The 21,469-nt window shown below is 38.3% G+C and overlaps 1 protein-coding gene across 5 annotated transcripts in view; it reads right to left on the bottom strand.

Moving 5' to 3' along the window:
* Window positions 1–20,979, bottom strand: part of plekha6 (pleckstrin homology domain containing, family A member 6) — a 104,900-nt gene extending 83,921 nt beyond the window's left edge. Inside the window, exons 1-2 of one of the 5 annotated variants that reach the window (XM_049022499.1) lie at window positions 20,697–20,979; window positions 7,799–7,904 (exon numbers count right to left, since the gene is read on the bottom strand). The gene's annotated coding sequence lies outside the window, so the exon portion shown is untranslated. The remainder of the gene's footprint in view (window positions 1–7,798; window positions 7,905–20,696) is intronic. The other 4 variants (XM_049022497.1, XM_049022501.1, XM_049022498.1 and 1 more) reach the window with 4 other exon arrangements.
* Between the last annotated feature and the right edge of the window lie 490 nt (window positions 20,980–21,469).

The following is a 21,469-nucleotide window of genomic DNA, read 5'->3' as shown; positions in this document are numbered from 1 at the left end:
AATGACAACCTTCCCAAAGAAACTCAGGCTAAGCATTTTGCAGATTATAGGCTTTTGGTCTAAATTCATATATTACTTAAAATATTTTGATATTTTTAGAGATGAAACGATATTTGCTTTTCTAACCTACATTAAAGCAGAATTTGCATTACTTTCTAGTTTGCTACTAAATGCATTTTTGAGAGTTGCACTTATACTTAAGCTTACCTGTAGGTAAGTCAGTGACTGGTGTTTCTTGGTAGTATGTTGGAGCCCAGAGAAACCTTTCACCCACCACACATTGCAGTACAGCTAGGGGAACCTGTGTGCATAACCAGTGCCAGGACAAACAACAGTGCAGATATAAATACTGGCAGTTTGAACAGCTGCTCCATGCCAAGAACCATTGTCTGGTTATCTTAAAACTGAAACTCACCACCATAACTCCCTCTGTTCCACTAAGGTGTGATCTTTAACTTAATATTATATTTCAGAACATAACCACACTATCATTAAAAACACCCTGTTACTGTTTGATATTAAATTTGTCCCTTTAAAGCATGGAACATGCCAAACAGATTTTCAGCCACTGGAGTTGGTGACTACCTGTCAGGCTGCTGTGTGTGCCACGGCCAGACACGGTGGGTCTGTTTAGCATTGTGAATCAGCGTCAAAGCTAGTTATGAAACTGAACTCTCTGATTGGCTTGTATGTCAACCGTTGTGCTCACCTGTTCCAGTGCAAATTTTCACAATCGACGGGAGAGGATGGGAACTGATAGGAGCCGATCATGCATCAGTCTTGGTTTGTGCTAGGTTTCTTTGCCATCGACTACCCATCTTAAAAAACATCTGTGATAGTTTCTACATAAATGGGACCTGCATACTTCTTGTTTTCTGTAGGTCAAGACAGGCAACACTCACCTGCCCATTTTCATATCCTGGTATTTGAACATTGAATTTTGTAATGTGGTTTATTTCATAAATTACTAGCCTTAGGGCTGATAAATACTCAGTGGGGAGGGATTAAGTGGGATATCACCTGTGGTCTCTAAGGCTGGCGGCCAGGTCTATACTGAAGGTGTTCAGACAAAGACGCCTCTCTCAGTCAGATAGCTCATCCTCTTGGTATTCAACCACAGCACCAGCAAACTTATATCTCCCGTCCTCCACCACCCTAGGGCAAAACTCAGGACAGGGCTGAGCAAGAATGTATGATTCATGTATTATCACTCCAGAGCTGTAATCTGACAGACAATTCACCCGTGCCTAAAAGAAGGGATTTTCCTCTGTTTTGCTGTGCACCTGTGACAGCTCTGGAGAATGAACAAGAACAATATAAAATGCTTAATGTAAAAACAACCAACCGATTACCTAAATAAAATTAACCTTGAACACTTTACTGACATCAACACATGGTAGTTTGAGAACAATGATAGCACATATGATAGTAGGGCAGTTCATGCTGTACTGCTGCCTTTGAAAATAAACTATTTTTTCAATGTTGTTAAATGTCCAGAAAAAAACTCTAATGGCAAAAAACGTTAAGACTAAAGCTTCTGTCATTTCCTGATACTCATGCACAATAATGGCAATCATGTGGCAATGCACCACTAGGACAAAATTTCTCTTTTTACTCTTGGTTATTATCATGCCCAATGAACAAGTTGACCTCACTAGGAAAGTAGAGAAAAGCGTATGGAAATTTAAGAGAATATACAGCAAAATGAATGTGGGGGTAGCAAACTATAATGAAGGGTATTGGCTCCATCTATAAGATAAGGTAAGAAAATAAGATTATGACACACTAAGATCTTTGCAAAAAACACAATAAAATGGCTTTATGAATCTTTCCTTAATTGAAGACCTTTTCTACTTATCATCCATTAATAAAATCATTAAATGGGAGGCAAATCACAAATCTTTGCCATACAAAGCAACCTTCTCGGGTACTTCCATATTAGAGTCATGTGTTACTAGTCTAGTATATATGAGGTCAGTTCGGGATGGGGAGCATGCCCTGGTGCAGCTCGTTGCTGTGCCCACTACATGACAAAACACCTTGGGATCCCAGTTGGCGACACCCCAGGTTGATGACGTGCAGTCCCACACATGCATGTAGTACACATTAATGCAAAGAATTTGTCATGGGTAGCAGTGATAGAATAGAATGGGAGAACTTCCCTAGGTAGCAATGTAGAATGGAAAAGTATCTGGAACTATACAAACAGCAATAAAAATGAAAAGGTTAAATGTTTACCTGGAAAAGTCAACGATAACATTTGTTTTCAAGTTTTTCCTGTTTCAAAATATTTTGAAAAAAGACCAATATTGTATTTATTCCATCCATAATGAATCTGCTTTGATATAAATATTGAGAAAACAATGCAAAGGCGTAGTTACAGCTTCCCTAAACAATTGCTGTTTTGCTGTGATATGGGGATTATGTGCATTCCCTAAATCCTTTACAGAAAGCTTACTTTGAGGAAATGTTCTCATTGAAATATGAGTTTACATTGTGACAGAGAACTCACAAAATCAAAACCTATACAAGAAAAAGATATTCTTATTAAGGAGAAATATACAGCCACGGAAAAAATTAAGAGACCACTCTATATTTTCAACAAATCCATCCATTTTCCTAACCGCTTATCCTACTGGGTCGCGGGGGGGTCCGGCGCCTATCCCGGAAGCAATGGGCACGAGGCAGGGAACAACCCAGGATGGGGAGCCAGCCCATCGCAGGGCACACTCACACACCATTCACACACACAGGCACACCTATAGGCAATTTAGCAACTCCAATTAGCCTCAGCATGTTTTTGGACTGTGGGGGGAAACCGGAGTACCCAGAGGAAACCCCACGATGACATGGGGAGAACATGCAAACTCCGCACACATGTGACCCAGGCGGAGACTCGAACCCGGGTTTTTCAACAAATCTACATTTTTAAATCCCGGTTTAATGACAGCAGCACACAAGAATGAAGTGAAGCAGGAGACACTGGGAATGACACAAAATCAGTCAGGTAAAGAGTGGAAGCAACTTTCTAATGCCGGAGATGACTGTTAACTTATCTGAGAATTTCTCATGAATCGGAGGATGAAATCAAGTGACCTTCAGGCTCCTAGAAGCAGGACTGAATTCCCATAAAGCAAGAAAGAAGCCCTTCATTGATGAGAAACAGGGAGGAACCAGGCTGCAGTTTGCAACAAAATTACATTAATCACAGATGCACACCCTTAAATTCAGAAATGAGTGAAACAAATAATTGTGCTGTGGTCTCAATTTTTTCCAGGGCTGTATAAACATTTTTCCTCTATTCTGTTTTTTTAGGAAAAATATTAGCCCTCCAAATGAATTAGGGCTAAAATCGATAGGGGTTTTGCTCTGTGATCATGATCAGTAGCTCAAATCCTGTGTCTGCAACAGTGATTTCACTGTTGGGCTTATGAGTAAGTTAATCCCAACTGCTCCAGTGACTGGTTGACCCTACTTTCATATCCTCACTTTCACAATGTTGTGGAGAAAAACATCTCTAAAATTAATCTAAATAAGAGTATTTATAACTCACTCTTAAATATACTTGGGTTTCCAATTAATTTAATATCCAATTTACATATGGAAGTATTAGTTATGGCTGTGTTCTTTTTGTTTGCCTAATAAATCATCATTTGTTTCATATATAATTATAGATAAGACTTACAATAATTATATAGTTTAAGACTTTAATAATAATAAAGTCCAGCAAGTGTAGAGGCCCAGTGAATGGCACCGTGGCTACACACCTGTACAGTCTCAATGTCCTCTCTGTGTTCCTATAGGTTTCTTGCGGCTTTTCATGTTGTTCCTAGAGTATGACTCCAGACTGACCTTCATATTGGAAAATCAGTAATGGAAAACTGATGGATGGAAATTTAATGTGTTACATTTATTTATTTGTTGACTCCTATAGTCAAGTGATTTGCTTTATATGTTTTGAAATACCTACAAACAAAACACAGATAAAATAGGATAAAACAGTAGAGATGAAAATGTCTACTTTCCTCAGACTTTCTTCCATCATTTGCAGAGAAACTTGAGTTATCTGAACAAACATGGCTGATCAAAGTGTGACAAGTCACTTGCAGGAACAACAACAGTCCTCACAAGGTGCCAAATGTCTACTGGATAGGGTTAGTAGCAATCTTAATTAAGCTGTGAAGAGAAGTGCTCCAGTTAACTAACAACAATAAACCACCTACTGTTTCAGAAGGCTACATTCTTTTCATTAAATCTATTTGCCAAAATCCTTGCTCCAATTTGTAATGGGCAGAACAGCAGTTTGATTTACTCTGCTCAAAAAACAATGGACATGCATCCTATACCTATGGCAGATAGTGGAACAGCTGAAATAAACCACCGACAAATGCATCAAATCATCATTTTCCTGGACTAACCATTTCCAAACAATCCATTGACCATTTCATTGACAAGACACTATTGTCTGCATGCTACTTATTTCTTTTAGAAATTAAATATGATGTACACTGTTACAGTATCAACCAGATTCTGGTAAACCATTTACTGTAAAGTAGATAATTTTACAACTCTGTTTACTAAACTTTGTTTGAGCTGCCAATAAAATTCTGCAGGACCCTGTTAAGGTTTATTTTCTTTCTTCTTACATTACTTGTCTCCCTAGAACTTTTTCTGGAACCAACAAACAAATTTATTTCTGTATAGCGCATTATCACAATATTACATCATCTCAAAGCGCTTTACAGCATCCCCACCCAAAGCCCCCAGTGAGTAAGCCACAGGTGACAAATACCATTAGCATTAGCAATTGCAAGGTAAGGTCCTGCCCGAGCCTGAACCTCAACAAGCACCACCATTTGAATGATGGAAATATGAACTTTATGTGTGTTTGTGGAATAATGTTTTTCATCAAAAAAATGATTTATTTAATGAATTTACTTTTTACCAGGAGGGTAAAGATGCATTGATCCATCATGATGAATTAAAGTGACAAGTGAATGCATCGATCTGTAAAATCACAATTGATTTTCGGCAGTAAAAGCAAAGATACTGCTACTTTAGGGACGCTCGCTACTTGCTGCAGGCAGATACATAAAGCAGCAGTACCAACATGTACATTTCTGAAATGTAGGATGACAAAGTAAAGCTCTTAAAGGAATCAGAAAGGAAGCACTACTTGATCATCATTGAGCTATGATGCTTTTGGGAAACACTCTTTTTTTGTAGTGCAGAGTGGTCTACAAATGAGTAGTAATGGTAGCCTTTGAGATGCACAACATACTGGTTAACATATTGATACTGGCTGATATTCATTAAAAATCAAGATATCTGTGATGGTCCAATATGTCATTCTTGGTTGATATGTAAACTTTATTGACATTCAAAATTAGCAGCACCAGTGGAGGATGACGGATTTAAGTAACTGGCCTTTTGACAAGTTTACAATGGCATCTTCTCCCTGTTTAATGATAATGAAAAATATGTTCTGAGATTCTGCTTTGTATTCAATTACTGGTGTATAATTTCAATCCCAAGGTAATATGTGACATTTTTTGAGATACCTTTAAAAAAAGGTTTTCATTTAGATTAATTGGGTAAACAATTAATCGAATCAAATTGTAATAAAAATTTAGGATTTCCAGTGCATTGAATTGTTCCCACAATAATTGTAATCAAATCTAATAATAGATTTGCCAACAATTTACACCCCTACTTTTTATTGCTGCATATACTCACTCAACACTACTGTCATTTATTACCGTATTTGCATTACTGGTGTTAAAACAAATATTAGAAGGATCTGGAATCATATGTTGGAAGTTTGTGGTTATTGCACTGAGCCAAAGGTTAAGCCGAAAGTTTGATTACTGATGAACTGTTGGACTGGCGTTTTGATCTGAATCATCCCTTAAACTAGATTCCATTTGTTAATACTGTGCCAGTACTTGTCTAGTTTTCTTTTGTTTTTTGTGAGCTGAGTTGGGACACTAGAAGCCAACAATTAATCATCACACCTAAAACTCCTGCAGGGTGGTTTTCTCTCTCTCTATGTTGCGTGCTGGATTCAGTACTCAAACACCTAGAGTACCATAATCCTTTAACTGACCTTAATCAGATGGGGAGGGTCGCTCTGAATAATTTGTCTACACTTCATACAGGCAGAGCATGTTCTTAAAGACAATACATTTTCTTTGCTGACAAACAGTGAATAAGTTAACCTTTAGGTGAGAAAAAAATATATGGAGGAGATATTTGGGTGTGCATGTACTCCCCGATACAAGCCCTAAAAGCTCACATTCATCTGGGACAAACAGGGTATTCTTCCTGTCTGACCATCCATCGTAATAAGGCTTTTGTGCACCTCTCCCAACCTGTGGGGCACTGCCAGCATTGACCGCCCTGGTACCCAAGTAACTTTTTACCCAGTGCCAGGGCTCAGCCAGGCCTTTGGATCACACAGAGAGGGGATTCATTCCAGTGAGAGATAGGGGGTAGTGGTCCTCTCCTCTCGCAGTGCCCCTCACTGCCAAAGGCTGCTGACTAGATGACACTGCATCTGCCAGGCATCTTCCATACCATGGACAAATATAAAAAGCCATATAATACCATTATTCTATATAAAAAGCCATATAATACCATTTATCAACAGCAAAAAGGATGGATACATTAAACTGTCAGCAGCAGGTAGTGTACTAACTATGGGATCAGTTACGTTACCATTAAGTTGGTAACATACGTTATTTACACAGCTAATTTGGCTGTGTAAAGTTTAAAATTGCATAATACAACAATAATTTCAACAACAGTTAAAATGTGAATTGGTAGGCTATATAAGACGTTTATTTTAAATAAGGTATTTTTAAGCAGCTAAGAAAGAAATCACCATCATCATGATTATTGTCATCATAATTTCTGCAAGGTGGAACTGGACTGGTACCACACCTTGCCTTCGGGATATCCCATCCCTTTCTACCACAAGAATCCCAGTTGCAGCATTGCGTGTTCAGGTTTGATATTAGAAATTAGAAACTGGCCTGTAATTTCTTAAGTCCTTTCTTGTCTATACTTGACACCTGTGGTGACCATGGGCTCCTGCCCACTCCATATGGTACATTTAGCAATTATACATTTTTTATATAATTAAATAAGAGAAATGCCTCAAAAATGATCTTAATTGTTGTGTCTGAGTTTAGAAAAGGTCATAAAAAAATTAAACAATCCATTCAACCCATTAAAAAGCATGAATAATTTAACAACTGGATATGAAACCCTTTGGGTACAATTAACATGAGATACAATAAATGCAAAATATAAAAATTAATTAAATAACTTATAAACCAAAGATTACTTATGATAAGAGATGGGCAGCTACAAGAAAAATTGACCTTCCTTCTTAAATCTAAATGGAGAATACGGCAGAGTACATGCACTTTAGACCTGCATATGAAGGTTAGTACCTTGTATCCCTTTTAAACCAAACTTTATATTCACCATTTCAATACATTTATCAATACATCCTCTCCGGAGTTTCTGCAATCACACTTGCTATTTCAGATTCAAAACCAAGGATGTGCGCCCACACACAAATTGGCTACGTAACTTCTATAGGCTATAGAACAGACATGTTTTCACTGATTTGCACACCTATAACCCTGAGCTACAGGAGAAAGCTGAGCCTTCCAGAGAACTCAAAGCACAGGCAAACTCAGCATACACGGAATCTGCAGGATAACAAATGGAACCAAATCCTGGCCTTTTCATTCGGTTCATCTTGTGTACAAACATGTAAGTAACTCACCTACCTTAGTCTCTTCCTTCTCTTCCTTGTTTTCTTTCCAGAACTGTCAGAGCGCTGCTCTGTGCTCCAGTAGTCACTGTTTGTAATCTAATAGAACATGGTGTAGCTTGAGGATGTGTGTGTGTGTGTGTGTGTGTGTGTGTGTGTGTCGTGGGGGTGGAGAGAAAGACCAGAAAAAGAACATAAGAAATCTGATACCTCTTTTCCTTTCTCACTCTTTCACCTTCTGTTAGACACAAGCTCTAGGAGGAAAAACTTGTACAATTTGGTTTGTCCAAAATCAAGACAACTAAATATTATGCCCTCCAGATCCATAGATTTCACTATAAGTACTTTAAAAACAGTTCCTGTAGGTCACAACCTGTCGGTCATGTTTTGATGCCAGCACTAGATCCTCTGGTATCATCTTTTTCTTTATTCACTCTCAAACAAAGCTCACAGCTAATTGCCAAGAAATACAATATAAAATCAATAAAGCAACCAGTTTAAAATGGGACCGTAAACAAAGAAATTTTAGAAACACATTTTAAAGCAAATAATTTACAAAAAATTGAAGAAGTGATAATATTTTAAAGTATTATTATCAACCCCCCCCACCACCACCTATCTCTTTCTCTTAACACAGTTCCCTGAGGCCAAAAAAAATCATATTTTGCAATACACACCAAGTCAAGGTTACGCATTATACTGTGCCACACTGTTCAGGAACTGTTGCTCCAAAATAAGATTAACTCTTCAAAGTTAAGTGAAGATTTTGCAACCATTTACTTTTGGCGCACCAGCCTGCACATATCATACAATGTGTGTTGCAATGACCAATTAAATAGTAGAAAACCACAGCTGCATTTTTTTCTAATTTCTATATAAAAAGCCATATAATACCAAGCTAATTACTGCTAAAAGACAGAACATACATAACAATAAAACATCAATAATGTATTAGGCAGGGGGATGCAATTGCTCTTATACTTACAAATAGTTTTCCATTGCCTGGAAAATGTCATTTATTAAATGATCCAATTTTGTATGTGTCAGACTAATAATAGTCTGTATTTACTGTTTCTCGGGCATTTCTGTTTAGTCTGCATTCTCAACAGTCAAACAGTTGAGGACTGTCAAAATCCCAAAAATAAACATAGACATTAAGCTTGGCCCATCAATGTAATGTATCAGCATCTTTGAATCCCTGATTTATTAGCCAAGAAAATATCAGTTTCAAGCAGTAGCTACACAGTGCACATTTCACTCTTAGGAAGAAATCATAATTCTGCCCATATCAATCAGAACATTTCATTTAAGTGTCCCAATGGCTTGGCTAAACAGAATAAGACCTACTTAGGCTTTATACAACAATATGTCAGCCCTTTTGTGTTGCTGGTGGTCCTATATTGAATACTGGAGTTTCTTCTCCATATGTCATAGCATGTATTCAAAATAATATATATATATATATATATATATATATATATATATATATATATATATATATATATATATATTCAAATATTAATTTACATACTGACTTTTTGAGGAAGTCAACTTATGTGTGCAACTGAAGGGCATACGGCACACCATTTCACAGACTAAAGATCTAATCCCTCAGTTAAGATCCACTGAGACACAACTGACAGGTGCATGTTTGCAACATGCTACCTGACTTATTTTTATGTTGCTTTGGACAAATGCATCTGCGAAATAAAAGTAAATGCACTGCTGTATTGAGATTCTTGCTTTAAAATATTGGTAGGAATTCCATTATGTATTCAGGTGATCTACCCAATAGACATTGGAGGCAGTAAATTGTACAATACAGAAAACAGGATTGATGTTTATGACCCTTATGCAGAATTCCTCCAGCCTGAACTTTTGCCTGAGACAAACAGGATTCAAGACCTGCAACAGGTTGAGCAGCAACTGAAGGTTCATCTGATTAAAATGCATGAGCGTGAGAAGGAATTGATAGAGCAGGTCAGTAACTATATCAGTGGGATGTTGACACTGAAGAACTACCAGCACATGTACTGGGATGTACAGTTCAAAGCATTTGCCACTGCATCTGCTGTGGGTGGCCTTTATGGGCCTGGAAATCTCACATTCCTAAGAGAACAATGGTGTAGTTTGTGGAGACAGACAACCACACTGCTATCCTATCCGACCCTTGTATGCTGACCACTGATTATTCTCTGAGTAAACCTTTCACTTCTTTTGCACTGAGGCTCAAAGTTTAAGGGGGGATTATGTAAGGAAAAGTAGTGAAGATGCCCCAATGTTCTTTGGTTGATCATTTGTATACAGACAGTTTTAGCAAATTATGATCATGGGCGAAGTTAGGGAAAGAATGGGGGTTCTAGTTGGCACCACTAGGGTGATAAAGAAGCAATTGAATTATAGCCATCAGAAAGTCTCAGTCTTGTCCTGCCCCATCCCTGCCTCAGGCTCCTTTCATTCCAGTGAGGTTAGTGAACTATGCCTGAACATAACCTGAGAGCTCATTTACAAAAGCTTCATATGAATAAAAATGATGAAAAACATTTGTACGCATGTTTATACAAAGATTTTGGGATGTATGATGTTAAACTTATCCTGTAAAAGTTTGTACATTTGCGAATGATCCAGAGCAGTTGCACAAATGTTTCTCGAGGAAACATAAAGTGACATCTAGAGTTAAGATGGAAATGTGCTTCACAGTTGCACATTGTGGTAAATCATTAACTAAAAACTTAAAAACATGCTGCTGCCCACATATAAGCATGAAAGGTCAATGCAAATGAACTTCACAAACATATAATATTCAAATCAAGCCTTCCTAGTTGCAGAGTCAATAGAGTCCACCACAACAGTAAATAACAAACCAAGGAATTGTAAACAGTGTTAATTTGGGGGGTTAAGCACATTTATCGAAAACAAAAACATGTAGACACCAAAACAACCTGCCTTGCTTTTATTGAAAGGTATAACAGTAGGAAAACTGAATACAAAATGTATTTGTGAGAAATTTAAAACAATGAGGCAAAGAAGCAAACAAGAACTGATCATCAAAAGACATTTGTCTTTCGCTGTTACGAGTGTAAATAGTAAGTAATCTAAAAATATTTTTAACTGCTCCGCCTTAACTATGAGAATAAGTAAAATTATCACAGCACTGTTGAATTCTTCATTGTGAAAGGGGATAACTAATGTTACTGAAGACCCCCCCCACACACACACATATACATATCTTTGTGGGAACTGTATATAAATTTTTTATGAAAAAAACCCTAATCCGAATAATCACAACCCCAACCCAGCCCTAAGCAGCCTTTATACCCCTAAAATACAAGACTTCACATTTACTAATTTTTTTTGTCTGTAGCACAGATTTTTATAAAATTGAATTTGCCCTTGTCGGGACCAAAGAACGGTGCCCACAACTTCAAAACAACAGGTTTTTATCAGATTATGGGGACTTTTGGTCCGCACAATGTAATATATACATAATCCACATACACGCGTGTGTCTGTGTCAGTGTTTCTTTGTTCTTCCATGAGTTCAATGATCAATCAAGAGAGAACCTGATTTTTTCTTGCATTACTGTATCTTATTTGTAATATTGCAGTCAGTAAGTATTGAAATGTTACTGCAAATCAGAGTTAATGTCCATGAAAAATATGATTGAAATAAACATGAGACAGAAAAGCCATAAAATACTCATGCTAATAAGGAATAGGGGTGGGGTGGTTGTTATCATTGTGCCAGCCCAGGCCTGGACTGGTTATTGGGAGTACTGGGAGATTTCCCAGTGGCCTGGTCTACCATTCAGAGCAGACTTTCAAATAATCAGATGGTAAAACAGATTAGCTGTCTTTCCTGCTCTGTGTCTCAGCTTGCAATGGGAATGAGTGGTACCATAGATTTGAAAGTGGGGCACTGACAATTAAATATGCCGATGGGTGGGGACTGACCGACTTAGAATTGATCACTACATTTCCGTAGTCTTCCCATTTCTCCCCCCTTATGGGTGGCCATGCCTGGTAGTACCTCAGTAGTTCATGTTGTGCTGACTATAATAATATGGACAAGTAAATTACCAGGGTAAAAACAAAAAACAAAAACAGAATTAATTCTGAAAATGAAACATTCAGTATTCAGTATTGATCCAGACATCTTCCCTGTCGTGACCCCACAGCACAGTGCAATATTGTATGAAAAAATGCTTGTGAATAAATTAAGTGCCATTTATTTAGCTAAATAGCATTTCTGAAACAGAATCAAAGAAAAGGAAAGGCAGAGCCAACAGGGAGAGAGGGGGGAAAAGCCATTTTAAAGGGGATGCTAAAAATGTTCTGTAATTAATGACTGTTTCAGCTAGGGATTCGGTAATGTTAACAAACATGCAGCTAGTCGGAAGCCAACAAAATATTGTTGGTAAAACTTACCAAATAAATGATTAATTTCACATACTGTGATAAATTACAATGCTTTTATTACTAATTATAAAACTTCTACTTATAAAAATTGTCCACTTGCCACAACATCAAGGAAAATGAACACTTTTGGTACCCAGATGACTGGCCCATTATCAAGTTAGGTGGCTGCATAATGACTCATATTATTGCCTCAGTGACACACTTGTCAAATTGATGTAGAGTTTCATTGGATAACAACACATGACCTCCCAACTCACCACACAAAATGTTTTGTTATTTACATTAATGGCTGAATCCCCCCCCCCCACACACACACACACTAAGACATTATTTGCAGTTGATATTTGGTGTATATCACAGGATCATCCCTTATTGAAAAATATAAAGCTGTGTCCCGTTTTGAAGCAACAATGTTTCATACAGTCCCCATGCTGGGTCCCCTTTATTTCCACCCTAAACAAGCCTCCCAGTCTGGCCCTGTGCCAGCCTGTAGCCTAGCTACTGTCCTAGGGACTAAAAAAATGACATCTTCTATTTTCTTCAGACTGGGTAAGCAAAAGATTGCCTTGGCCAGGTCCAGACCACTGAATACGTATGTAAGAGACATACTTAGAAAAGAAAACATAAGAGTGATGGATACTTACCCAATTTTAGAGGTTTGATCAGCAGCATCTTTCAGAACAAGTGAACTCCACTTGTATACATTTCCTAAAGTATTTTGCATTTAATCCCAGTCTGACATAAAAATAGCGTCCATGCAGAAACAGAAAGTCAACAAAACTTGTCTCATACTTTAAAACATTATAAACCAAGGAAGGACCCTAATGTTTCCATTCTGTAATGATTTCAGGAAAGCAGAAAGCAAGTCTTATCTAATCAAAAAAGTCAGTGTATTTCTGAAGCCTTATGTTGGTCGTGGTGAGATAATGTATATGGCGATCATTTATTGTATGCAAATGTATCCACGATAAGTGTTTAAGGGTTAACCCTCTAAACTTTCTATTGCTAACATCCTGTACTGTCATCCCATGCTACCTATCTACCTTTGTCAGAGCATTTTGGTATAGTTACATGATTTACCTATGTCGAATAAAGCTTTATACCAATCCAATTGCACAAAGATCTCCACAAACCAAGTGTACCTCCCAAATCCCCAAGAGTACTTCGTTTTTTTGCTTCTCGCCCATCCCTGAGTCCTAATTCCTCCCATTCTCATTGCATTAAGTCATCAAAAGGCTTACTTATAGTAGGATCATCTTTACAAGCATTAATTCAGCATTAAGCAATAATCAATTCATTGTGAGTTTAAATCATTCAGATCCATCACAATTGTTATGACTTCTCATTGCACATTATTTGTATATGTATAGGGTGAAAGAACAGTGATATCCTCATTAACTGGCAAGGGCAACCGGTGGAACACTGTTCCTCAAACCTTTGCTCCTGGTTCATTCCCCACCCCAGCTTACTATCACATTTGAAGCTCCAAATTGTACTGACACAAATTTGGTTGAGACTACAAGGTGGGTTACTTCCTTTGCATTCATCAATGTCCTCACAACTACTAATTCCATTTCCCATTAGTCCTGCAGAGCAGTGACATTGTTCTTGTCCAATGGAAGTCTTTGAACATATTCCATTGTCTTGCACCATGTATCTGCTTGCCGTGTCACTGCAGTCCGCAAGTGGAAAGCATACCGTGAGTAGGAAAATCTGGATGGGCACCTCAATCGTTTCTCCACTGTGTCATGATTTTATGTGATGAAAACCTGAAAAACATCAAGTGTAGCATTCAAGTCAGATTAGCATCTTACATTCTGATACAGTTTGTATTAGTCATTATGGAACCACATCATTATTGGTCCGTTCCTCCCTTTGATTATAAGCTTAAGATTTCTTGCCCCATAGGTGTTCACAGTTGCATGTGGCCCTGTCCAATTTGCATATCAAAGCCCTTTCTAGAAGCAAGTTTTGACCAGCACTTGATCCCCTTCTTTTAATTTGGCAATGTTGTATTTTACATCATCCCACTGTTTTTGTTCCCCTAGTTGGTATATCCCCTTATATGTTTTTCAGATAGAAAAATGTGTTCCAGAATGCTCTGGACATTTTCTGAGAACATGTCATGTTCTGCCCAAACTGGGATGAGTTTTAAATTATTTAGCTGTGTTTGGGTGACTGTGGCTCCTGTGTCTACTAGCCAGTTGTCACAGTAGCCTCTAAGTGTAATTTCAAAACTAGGTCTTCCAAACACATCTGGATTCACATCACCCGATTTTTTTTTAACAGAGGCCAGGTACTCCTGTGGCTTCAAATAAGAATTCTCCTTACACTTAAAGCATGAATCCTTCTGAGTAACATGCTATCATTCCCTTGATTTCATGTAACAATTTGTTCATACTTTTGTAAGTCATATTTCATACTAATGGGATTGGTTCCTTCTTACATCTAGATTCCCCATTTCTATGTACCATTGGCCTGTGTCCTGCTGCACCTCCACCCTTTGACCATCAATCCTTCTTAAAATGACCTTCTTTCCACAATTGTGACAAACATCTTTTCTAGCCTATCTTCCTTAGTGACTACTGCTGAAACCTTTTTCTCATTTCCTAAAGGACTATGCCTTGTCTCGTTCCAGCTACTGAGGAGATTTCAGATGTATTCTGAGGTTAAAGTACCTTCTTTTGCTTGAAATTCAACATTAGCAGCATAATTTATTATTGGATCATGATCAATGCCAGGAATGCCGGGTCATTCCTTTTGTGGGTTTGTAATTCATTTAGGCCACAGGGTTTTACACTAGGGGTCGGCATGGTGGTGCAGTGCTTAGCACTGTTATCACACACCTCTGGGACCCAGGTTCGAGTCTCCGCCTGGGTCACATGTGTGTGGAGTTTGCATGTTCTCCCCATGTCGTCGTGGGGTTTCCTCCGGGTACTCCGGTTTCCCCCCCACAAACATGCTGAGGCTAATTGGACTTGCTAAATTGCCCGTACGAGTGCATGTGTAAGTGAATGGTGTGTGAGTGTGCCCTGCGATGGGCTGGCCCCCCTGGGTTGTTCCCTGCCTCGTGCCCATTGCTTCCGAGATAGGCTCCGGACCGCCCGCGACCCAGTAGGATAAGTGGTTTGAAAAATGGATGGATGGATGGATGGGTTTTACCCTATCTCTGGCTTAGTCTCCAGAATTCTCCCCCAGTGTGCCTGTGAATTGCCAGTCATGGCTAATCATGCTGCCTCTCTTTGCTGTGTATTTGCCCATTGACCATTGACAGCCATCTTGAAATTGTCAGGGAGCAATTGTACTATGTCTACATTGTACTAGGTATGGTTAGCTGAATCATTCTACTGCAATCTTGGTCATCTAGACCAGTGTTTCTCAACCGTCCTCAGGGAACCCCAGACAGTCCACGTTTTTGCTTCCTCTCAGCTCCCAGCGCACCTGTGTCAGGTTTTCAGTGTTCCTGATTAGCTGGTAGCTGGGAGGGAGCAAAAACGTGGATAGTCTTGGGTTCCCCGAGGACTGGGTTGGGAAACACTGACCTAGACCATTTGCCCTGGCTTGTCTCTGCAACTCAACTAAGTATGAACGAGAATCAGATACACCATACCATTTACTCACATTAGCACACAAATTTCCCAGTTCAGACACAGCCAGTGGAATGCGCTCATGAACCTCCTCATATTCGTAATGTGCAGTGACGGGCTGACAATCAACCTCTGCAGCTGTCTTTCTGTATGTCCTATGCTCTCTCGCTCACATTAGCCCCCTCATCTGAAGCATCACCATTATATTCAGAATCCTTTGGCAGTCTAATGCCCAAAGCTGCAACATGCCTTTTAACCTGTTCCAACTTGCTCTCTAGAGCAGTATCATTATCCCCAGCATACTTTTTAAGCACTTCTGGGTTTTTAACACTTCAGGACCAAAGTGCCTCATAAGCATTTTGACACTTCTCAAGTTCCTTTCGGAGGAATGCATCAGCTTCCTTAGCCTCTTGCAGGCCCTGCCTAAGAGAAGCTTAACAGTTGCCTCTGTTAAATACTATTTTCTGCAGGTAGCCAATGCTCTGCTTGACTAGCAGTTCTCTTACTTGAGACCTGCTATCATCTCCCTCAGTACATCAGTTGTATTTTTATACAGAGCACACTCAGACTGCAAACTTGCCAGTCTGCACTTTTCTCGCTGTCCTTCCAGCAAGGCCTGTAACATGTTCGATGTTAGCATGCTATTGCTTTTTCTTGGAACATTTCACATTCCTTTTCTTACATGCCCACTCTAGCCACTTTAGAGGGTCTAACTTATTTGTGAGAGATCCAGAAGATCCCTCCTTAAAATGTTTTGCCTCATATTCAATGGCCCATTCCATCATTGCAGTTTCTAAATATAAATGTAAACTTTCACAGAGTAAAAACATACACAAAATACCTACAGTAGTGGTTTATCTCAAGGACATAGGGTTAAAATGCGGGGAATAAACAGGTCAAGTCAGGGGATTTTTCATGCCTTAGTCTTGAATTACTCCATATTTCCCATATTATTTTACTGTTCATCTCAGTGTCTAATATTGCAAACCAATTATACTCACATGCGTAGTTCCTTCTGGATTCTTCGGTTCACAGAAGAAGGTGGTATCTTTGGAATAAAGTTTCTGGTCAGTCTCCTTTTTAAGTGAAGAAATCTTCTCTCTTCTTGAGGAAAATATCAGCCAAAAAATTCCCAGGTCACTCTTCCAATTTTTATCTCCTTCTCCAGGCTGGTTCACCAATAAAATGTAAGCAATGCACTTGCATAGTCTTGCATAGTCAAAATGATGGTTTATTGAACCGTAAAAATAATATAATGCTATACATGAATGACCGGCTGCCTTACTTTTGATTGCCTGGCGATTGGAAGGAGAGTCAGCACAGGCTTGTCATCTCCCCCCTGCTCCCCGGTTGTCTCTCAAATTTTATGATTTGGACAGTATGTCTCGGCACTTAGCCATCTCTCCGATCTGACTCTCCCTGCCGGCCACTGGAGGATGGGCTCCCCCTTTGAGTCTGGTCCCTTCCAAAGTTTCTTCCTTCTAGGGTTTTTCCTTGCCACTGCTGCCTATGGCTTACTCACTGGGGGGTTGGGTGGGGATGCTTTAAAGTGCTTTGAGACAATGTAATGTTGCGATAACAGGCTATACAAAAATAAATTTGTGGTTGTTGTTACACATATAACAGGCATTGAAAGGTAGCTCAAATAAAATTTAAGGACAGCTCTTTACCCCCCTTTATACCCCAAAAAACCCTCCCCAACAAAGTACTGTGTGTAGGTATTGTGAGTGAATTTGCATATAAAGAGTGATCTCATTGGAAGGTGAGGAGCCTGAGGCAGTGATGGGGTAGGACAAAATGGAGACTTTCGGTTGAGTGTAGTTCAATTACTTCCTTATCACCCTAGTGGTGTTGACTGGAACCTCAATTCTTTCCCCAACTTCCCTTATGATCATAAATTGCTAACACAGTCTGTATTCAAATGATCAACCAAGAACATTGGGACATCTTTACTACTTTACCTTACACTCACACAAAGCAATCTAGAGACTCACTTTAGTAGAGATTAGAGACCAATATATTAGTTTTATGTAGTTGAGTAACCCCATGTTCTTACATTTTCAGAGAGTAAGCTACAGGATACAAATCCATAAATTTTCTGTAATTGTTACATACTGGAATGTTTCTTGTGTAGACATGTTTCTATTTTTGGGATATTGTTGTTTGTTTTTGAGACATTTTTAAAGCACTTTGTGTAATTTTTTTTCAACATATTCTGTTGTTAAAATGGAAACAAACATATCTTTTTGAATTAAAATGAATTCCTTTAAAATCAGTTTATGTTTCACTGTCAAAATCTAAGCTTACGATGGTCTGTTTTTGTTCGCTTTTTTGCCAAAGTCATATTTTTAAATTTCTCCCAAATATGTCACACTATGACAAGAAAATGAATATGACTCTCACAGAGCGCATGCAAAAATAATTAAAAAAATCAGAATGAATAAACCACAAACTTATTAGACAACAGATAAATCACAACTAATCATACTGCTGCTAAATAATACTTAAAATAGGTAATATATTATTATTATTTTATTATTTTACTTTATACGCATTCTTGAATATTCAACAATGCTGACTCATCCCTATTTAATTTGATTTAATTTAAACCATCTTTACAAACATTAAAAGGCAGGTTAGATGGTCCTATGATTGGACAGCATGTTGACATGATGTGAGAGAGACACATGTTAAAGGAAATTTGACAGCTCTGCTTTTTCTCCTGCAATACTAATTAGGCTGCAGTAAGCAGCAGCTCTCCCTGCTCTTGCTCCTGGTAAGCAGACACGCGAATGAGAAAAAAACTTTGGCTCAGACAAACAATGGCTGACATTATGGCAGAGCACTCAATAATCTAGTTCCTCCAGACTGGCTCCACCATTACTTACTATTGGGGTTCACAGCTCCATCGAGTGAGAGGCATCACTCTTCTCCAATACCATTTAGATAAGATTTGATCTCAAACAGAGATTGTATTAGTAATAATTCACATTAGCAAACCTTGAAAACGCTATATAAAAATGGAGGGTAGGCAGGAAAAAATGTATAGGATAGAGGAGCAACAAAGGCAAAAATGCTTGAAAAATGGCTGCCCCAACGGTTTTCAATAAAAAACACAAGGTAATCAAGAATCTGGTGCCACGCCCCCCCCCCCCCCCCCCCCATTTAAAAGAAGCAAATGATTTTCATATCATGTTAAATGGCAAGTGAAGGTGACAGAATGAAGAGCATACAGAAATTACTAGAGATATATAACCAGTATATTGGTTAACATATTAATTAAAAATCAAGATATCAGCATTGATATGATGTAACAATCTTGGCCAATATTAAAAGTCAATCAATGTTCAAAATTAGCAGGACCAGAGCTATAGACTTAACTACTACAGTAAATGAGATGATTACATTGGACAATGATCCCTTTTTCACAGTGGAGAACAAGGATTTTATTACCTCATTCATGACTTAGAAGTAAGGCTGCCATTGTCAATCTGAAGATGTAAGGGACGCTAGTAACCCAGCATCCCCCCGCCCCCCCCACCACCCACACCCCTGGGTCCAAAATATACAAATTTTGTAGGGAGTTCCCAGTTATAAAATTTGCTGAGGAGGAGAGGAGTGAGGGGGATGAATCTGTTTATTCTTGTCTACGAGAAATATTGCATCCAATGTTTGTTCAAAATGCAAAATGGAACATGCCGTTTGCAAAACACAGTACAGGTGGTGACTTGACTCAGAATGGATCCCAAAGTACGACACCACAGCACATTTTTAATTCATTATTAAATCTGCCCCACAGATCAATAATGAGTTTTCCACACAATAAAAAAATATATAATATCGTTCTGCTAAACACAGGGCTGACAGAAAGTTTTGGGGTACTTGCTGAATTCAGTAAAAATATTGCACATTTATTGGTTTTATAACAAAAAACAGAACTTCATTTTTTTTTTTACAAAAATATGTATCAGATGAGAAACAGTCAATAGTTTTAAGTAAAACATACATTTTAAGTAATAATAAATTGAAACCCAAATTACAGTTCTAAAAGTGCTGTTCTGAGTTAAAAAGTTAATTGACAAGCAATCTGATTGGGTGTTTTTAATTAGTAACACCTTTGAAATAACATAAAACACCAAACAATATTTAGTATGGCTTTGGCTTTGGGAGCCAGTGACTACAATTGAAATTAATAGCAAAATGTCAAGAAAAGAACTAAATGAGTCTGTAAAAAACGATACTTAAAATGTCTGTGCGGAAGATATGTGTAGATATGTTAATCTGTCCTTGTTATTAAACCAATAAATTTGCAGAATTTTTACAGACTTAAGCAAACATCCCAAAATTTTATGTGAGCGGTATCGGTGGACCTAATTTGATTTTTGTTCTTCCTCAAGCAAAGCAAGCTGATTTTAGTACTTGTAACTTGTAAGACTGGCAACCTGAACTGTTGATCACGTTCAAAACCTCTGCCAGCTGGTTACCCCTAACAAAGTTCAGAACAATTGCATATTTTAACATTAAATTGTTTAACACTGCTAATCAGAAAAGTGGGTAAGCCCCTTACAAGCTAGGTGAGACAAGGACTCTAGCCTTAACATTGGCTACATTGTACATTAACAAAACAGATTAAGTGAATAGTGTTTGAATGTCTGATAAAAATATGTTGCACCAGAAGCATATTTACTCACATATCAAACACACCACAGATCAATGTACTCCATAAACACTGCATTTTGCAAAGAGTCATTGTTATAAATACCAAATTCGTGTTAAGAAAAGGATCCGGAGTTAAAGTGCAGGACACACAATAGATAAGGGTTAACATTCACAGGATTGACACATAAAACAACACTACAAAAACCTCACACTGAATACATTAGGAATCAATCCCATACAACATACCTGCAAGAGGTACGAACATAAAACACACTTCAGCCCTTCTGCATGTCACAGTCTCAGTCATGCAGCATTACCAGGAAGCTCTGCTTTTTAAAAAGCATACCTTGTAAAAGCAGAACCTTAATATGAGTTGGCTTGGTGATAAATCCATTTGTCAGGTAAGACACATGGCCACTGCAGTGGAATTAAAGTCCACTCTAGGCATCTAGGTAGCTAGCTTCATACATGTCCAAACCTGCCAAGACTCACTGGTTAAGCTTGTCCCAAATCAGTGACTTCGTTACAGGAAATGCTTCATTCATAGAATTCACTAAGAAATTGAGTGACTTTGTATGCTTTAGTGCTTGGTGCAGCCACACCTCATCTCTCACAAACTAGTCTTACAGCTAAACAACGTCTTTAGTTTCACCTCCCAGGACTTCTTATTTTTCCCTGCCTCCATTATTTGGCCTCACCCTCCTCTGTCCTTCTAAATCCCTTCAACATTTTCAATGTTTCTTAATGTGTCACCCATCTTGCTTTTTTGCACACACCTTCTTTGTGACCTTGTTGTGCTTTAGTCATATTTTTTAATGGTTCACAATCAGGACGATGGTAGTGAAACAAAAATAACAACATGGACAGGTGAATAAAAATGGATCTTAAGATTGCATGTTGCATGATCTGGTAAAACAGGGTTTATGAATATGATATATGTTTTGGATGAGTACGTTTTATTCATTCTAGACACTTGGGAGCATAATGGCAACACAGCAAAATTTGTTTACAAGGCAGCA

The sequence above is a fragment of the Brienomyrus brachyistius genome, chromosome 8, assembly GCF_023856365.1.
Source record: "Brienomyrus brachyistius isolate T26 chromosome 8, BBRACH_0.4, whole genome shotgun sequence".
In the NCBI taxonomy this organism is placed as follows: Eukaryota; Metazoa; Chordata; class Actinopteri; order Osteoglossiformes; family Mormyridae; genus Brienomyrus; species Brienomyrus brachyistius.
Note: the sequence above shows the minus strand (reverse complement) of the source record. Positions and strands in the feature narration are given on the sequence as shown.